Here is a 6,000-nt window from a genome sequence, read left to right on the forward strand (position 1 = left end):
CTTTAAATAACGTTAGTATCATCTGGAAAGCACAGAGGTTGCTCAAAAGGGTTCCTGGAGCAGAAGGGGTACCCTGCTCGTGGGCATGGATGATTGGAGGGCATTCTTGCCCTGGTTTGAAGCCTGGCCCCTACAGCCATGATGGGTCGAGGGGCCTATTACTTTCGGTTGTACGCACCCTTTGAGGGTGGGCAGACATTGCCTCCTGCTTTAGCCCACTAACAGCTCTGCTTTGCAACTTTATAACACATACCTGTCAGGTGGCATGTAACTCAATGCTACTAATGTTATCAGAGAAGTCTGGAATCCTTTGCCACATCAACTAGGGTACAGGCTTGCCACCTGAGACTTACCCAGATTCGGCATCTGTCACCCTGTGGGGAAGACACACGCAGAAAGAGCAGGGCACAGTGCCCTTGTGGGTTTTTCACACTTCTTCCTCGGGGTGGGCACAATTCACTACACAGAGAAAGTGGCACATGCTGGGCAACATTCTCCCACTTTGCCAATTTCACCCAAAGAGCGAAATTGGCCATTTGAAATACCTATATCGACTTATTATTGCGCACTCCACACTGATGGGTTTAAGCACCTGCTTAACGCGTGATGGCAATTAAGGGCATTTGCCAACGCACTCAAGAAGCACAGGACACCCTCTTACCAGCGACATGCCATGCTCACTCATTCTGATCACGAATTGCCATTTATCTGGGGGCATTTTAAATGTATCTATTTATTACATGTGTAGCATCACGCAAAACCCCCAAGCATCAAGGCGCAAAGTAAACTGCATGGAGTGGACCACTTCCATTGGCGCACGTTTTTACTTTTCCGCCACAAAATGGAAGATTTTAGCATAAAAGGCAGATGAAATCACATTGCTTTTCCACTTTGGAAGAGTGTAAATACATCGCCCAATTAGCAATTGCTGGCAGAATTGACAAGGGCTTCCTCTGGACTTTGCCTGCTTTTACCAGGTTTCATTTCCAAGCAGATCCCAGAGGAATCCCTTTCCTTATTTACAGCATGAGAATCCATGCTGGCAGTAAGGTTGCATTTGTCTGGTGGAGCGGGAAATACAGGGGGCCCTGGTATATCCACTCGGCTCCCGAACTCCACCCAGAACATGCAAAAAAATCTGGCCAATTAGAAAAAGCGACAGTAATAGTGTTTTCAACCACTTTTCCTGAACCAATTGACCTAGAAAATGCTTTGTTGCATCGGAAGCTGAATGCATTCATTCTGCCTATTATCCCACCGGAAGATTAAGCCAGGAAGTGAACACAGGTGTTACATATTCCTGTGCACAATCTGCATTTGGAGCATTAACTAACTGAACTACCTTACAAATGATATCTCCACTGGGGCTTTGCCGTCTTAACCCCTTAACTGCCGTGGGTATTTCCCCCCATTGCCAAGGCCTTTTTTGGTGATCTCAGTATGTCGCCATTCAATCCCTTGTAACTTCTTTGTTACATAAGATATCTCGGCCAAGGTTGGCCCCTTTTTTTCCCCACATGTAGTCGGTCCTAACGCCACCCAGGAATCCTAGTTTGCTGTAGGGGGGTGAGAGAAAATAACCAAAAAGTAGAACATTTTTTTTTTCTCCAATAAAATGTTGTACAAAGAAGCCTGTGGTGTTTTCCTTGTAAGAGCTAGGAACAAATGGTTTGCCGTGCTGTATTTGCCATTTTCCAGGCTTTTAAGAACAGATTGAGTGGAAACCAAATAACATATTTTGATATGCTAATCAGCTGTTTTGTGAGAGGTAGGCGATTTTGGTGTGTTTTTTGTCCATTAGGACATGCGTGGACAGAATGGAAGAAAAGGGTAGGAAAGTTGAATGGGAAGCCAGAAAGCCAGAAAGGCATACATTTCTGAAAAGTAGACAATATTCCAGGTGTAGGAAGGGGTGATTTGTGCAGGTCAGGCAAAAACTATGTAGAGAATGATTCCATAGTTTGGGGGGAAAAAAACACAATTTCCGCACATTTCACTCTGGTCACCCATGGAAACGCGCAGCAAACAACACATGGCCTACCTTCCCACGTTCCCACATGTTTCCTGACGAAAATGGTACCTCACATGTGTGGGTGCAACTACCTCGGTGCAAAGGGAAAAGCCTAAAACACTGGTAACCCCAAGTCTTTTCGCACTGCAGATTTTCAGGAATTTTGCTCATGTGGACAACCTACAGATTTGGGCCTAGGTTGTCGAAGCCACGAAGGGAAACGGGGAACCACATGCATTTCCGCAAAGAAGACACCCGTGGGAATCCACAGAGGTCTGACTTGTGCGAATCGCCCCATAATTTATGACCTACAATCTCTGACAAAGTCTAAAATTTGGTGCAAAAAACACAATTTCCACTTTGTCTGGGATTGTGGGTATTAAATTCTGGGGCGATTTGCGCAAGTCAGACCCCTGTGGATTCCCACGGGTGTCTTCTTTTCGGAAATGCATGGGGTACCCTGTTTTTCTTTGTGGTTTCGACACCCTAGGCCCAAATCTGTAGGTTGTCTCCCCAAACCCTTTGGGGTTACCGTTGGTTAGCCTTTTCCCTTTGCTCCCTGGTAGCTGCCTCCACACATGTGAGGTACCGTTTACGTTGGGACACCTGTGAGAACGTGGGAAGGTAGGACATGTGGAGTTGGCGGCGTGTTTCGGTGGGTGGCAAGAGGGAAATATTTGAAAATTGTAGTTTTATCACTAAATTTCAGACTTTGCCGGTGATTGTGGCTAATACATTCTGGGGCAATTCACACAAGTCAGACCTCTGTGGATTCCCACGGGTGTCCTCTTTTTGGAAATGCATGGGGTTCCCTGTTTTCCTTGGTGGCTTCGACACCCTAGGCCCAAATCTGTATGTTGTTCACATGAGCAAAATCTGCTCTATCAAAAGGCTTGGGGTTACCAGTGGGTTAGCCTTTTCCCTTTGCGCCCAGGTAGGTACACCCACACATGTGAGGTACCATTTTTATTGGGACACACATGTTGGAACGCGGGAAGGTAGGACATGTGGTGTTGGCGGTGTGTTTCGCTGGGTGGGCAGAGTGAAATATCTGAAAATTGAGTTTTTTTTCCCCCAAATTTCGGAAACATTTCCCTCTGCCTACCCACCGAAACACTCCGCCAACAACAGATGTCCTACCTTCCCGCGTTACCACAGGTGTCCTGACGAAAACGGTACCTCACATGTGTGGATGCGCCTACCTCGGCGTAAAGGGAAAAGGCTAACCCACTGATAACCCCAAACCTTTCGGCAAAGCAGATTTTGCTCATGTGGACGACCTACAGATTTGGGCCAAGGGTGTCGAAGCCACCAAGGAAAACCGAGAACCCCATGCATTTCCAAAAAGAAAACACCAGTGGGCACCCCCCTTTCCACTAAAAACATCCATGTGGTTTAGTGTCCCCCCAGAACCACTCAAAACAAGTTATCATTTTTCTTATTTTTGTTTTTGTTTTGCCTCTTTCCTGGGGCAGATTGTGCTAGCAATCTGCCCCCAGGGAGGGCTACATGAGATGCCCCCATCCATTTGGGGTGGGGGGAGAGGGCCCCCCCCCTTTCCACTAAAAACATCTATGGTGGTTCAGTGGCCCTCCACACCCACCCAAAACAAGGTATTATTTTTTTTGCCCCTTTCCTAGGGGCAGATGGGCATGTGTGTGGCCATCTGCCCCTGGGGGGGCAAAATGTACTGCCCCAGGCTTCGGGGTTGGCTCTGCCAATATTTGCAGTGGACTCTGCCCCACCACAAATGGATGGGGGCATCTCATGTACCCCTTCCTAGGGGCAGAAATCTTCCCCCAGGGAGGGCTACATAAGGTGCCCCCATCCACTTAGGGTGGGGGGAGAGGGCCAACCCCTCCTTTCAAACTCAAAAAATCCTGGTGGTCTAGTGAGCCCTCCACCCCCATCCAAAACAAGTTATTATATATATATATAATCGTGATCAAGCGCTCAGTTGAGCGCGAAACGCGTTGTGGCAGGGCCGTTTACCAGGCGTCCTGCTTTAGTCTGTTCTGCTGTTTCCCCCCCCCCCCCCCCCCTATTCTGTCCTGCACACTTCGTGCAGGCTTTGTCTACTTTTTTAAATCATTAAAATTAATATGTAATCCTTCACGTGTGAGCTTGCATTCATTGCCTGGGTCCTCTCCTGCCACGGGATTGTAGGACCCTTTCTAGATTCACGGCGAGTGCGGTCCGCCCTGTTTCCTCTAGTTTTCCTGATATATATATATATATATATATATATATTTATTTGCCCTTCCCTAGGGGCAGATGGGCACATGTGTGTGCCCATCTGCCCCCAGGGGGATGGCAAATCTTACTGCCCCAGGCTTGGGGGCGGGGTGGCTCTGCCAATATTTGCAGTGGCCTCTCCCCTCACCCCAAATGGATGGGGGCATCTCATGTACCCCTTCCTAGGGGCAAAAATCTGCCGCCAGGGAGGGCTATGTAAGGTGCCCCCCCATCCACTTAGGGTGGGTGGAGGGCCACCCCCCTTTCAAACACAAAAAATCCTGGTAGTCTAGTGGCCCCCCGTGCCCCCACCCAACACAAGTTGTTTTATTTTATTTTTTTAAATTTTTTTATAGCTTGATTTACAAACTTTTTAAAACAATATCTCTCTTGTTACAGTTTCTTGATTTTAAATTCTCGAGTGGCAGTTTCGTTATGATCCTTTAGGATTTCGTCTAAGAAGTCAATGACTCTACAAGTCAAGCATCACATTGTTTCCACCAAGAATACGAAACCACCAGACTTCCATATTCGAGTTTTCTGGTGCATATTTTCCAAGATGAGTTGATCTTTGGCGCTTTAAGTCCACGCATTCAATTGTAAGGTGTTTGATGGATTCAACTTCGCCCCTACAAAATCTGCATAGGTTGTCGATCGTGTCATTGGCGTGTATCCTGAATAGCAGTTCTTTTGTCCTCAAGGCGTTTAGACGCAATTTCATAAAGGAGTCTCAGTGGTGTCTTGATGGAAATTGTTTAAGGTACCTGGGTAGCAAATCAAGACGATTTGCAACTGGGCCCAAGTATAGTGCAGAGTCCAAGTTGTTATAATGTTCTAGGTTTAAGATCCATTGCCATTGTTTTATTTTCTTTTTTGCATTTTGCGGATGATTTATTAACATGTCCAAAGATGTATCTGCATGAGACAAGAGCTCAACGAGTTTTAGTTGCCATTCATTTATCAGGGAATTCGAGCATCTTTTGTCACAGTTTTGGAAAATTTCGTACGCCGGTTCCGGGGAAGTTAGCTTCATTTTCCTAAGTAGGGACAATGATTTCCATAGAACAGTTCCTTGGAGGGGGTTTAATGCGAGTTCATTTCTGATCTTGATAACTGATACATGTTGGGGTAGCCTTAAAACCTTTCTCCAAAACTGAGCTTCTAAATACGGCCATATTCTATGGTTTAAATTCCAGGCTGCATCAACGCCATAGGTTAGTGCTGGTATAACTTTCAGTTGGTAAAATTCCCGTACAGGTTGCATCGTGAATTTGCTATACAGCCTATGCAGTTTTGTAGCTTGATGGGCAAATGTTATAGTCCGATGAATTAAGTCTTTAGACCACTCCCATTCTCTTATGGAAGTGTTAAAAGGGATTCCCAAGTATCGTATTTCATTAGTGGTTTCTAGCTTTTCCGCTCCAATTGACCACGTGAAGTTTCTGTTTCTTTGTCCTGATGTCGAAACGAATGACATGACTTTGGTCTTTGCGACATTAATACACAATTTGTTTATGATCATATACTTGTCTAACGCTGCTAGAAGCCTTAAGAGGCCGATCCGGGTTTGGTCGAAAAGGGCTATGTCGTCAGCGTATGTGACTCCTCTTATTTCATTGCCGTTAACTTTTGGAGGAAAACAGTTAACTTGATTTAGTGTGAGTGGAATATCGGCAATAAACAACTTGAATAAGAGCGCAGCAAGCGGGCAGCCTTGTTTCACGCCTGTGTTTGTCTCTATAGGAGTTGTTAAA

The sequence above is a fragment of the Ambystoma mexicanum genome, chromosome 1q (assembly GCF_040938575.1).
Source record: "Ambystoma mexicanum isolate Mex_15411 chromosome 1q, UKY_AmexF1_1, whole genome shotgun sequence".
Classification (NCBI taxonomy): domain Eukaryota; kingdom Metazoa; phylum Chordata; class Amphibia; order Caudata; family Ambystomatidae; genus Ambystoma; species Ambystoma mexicanum.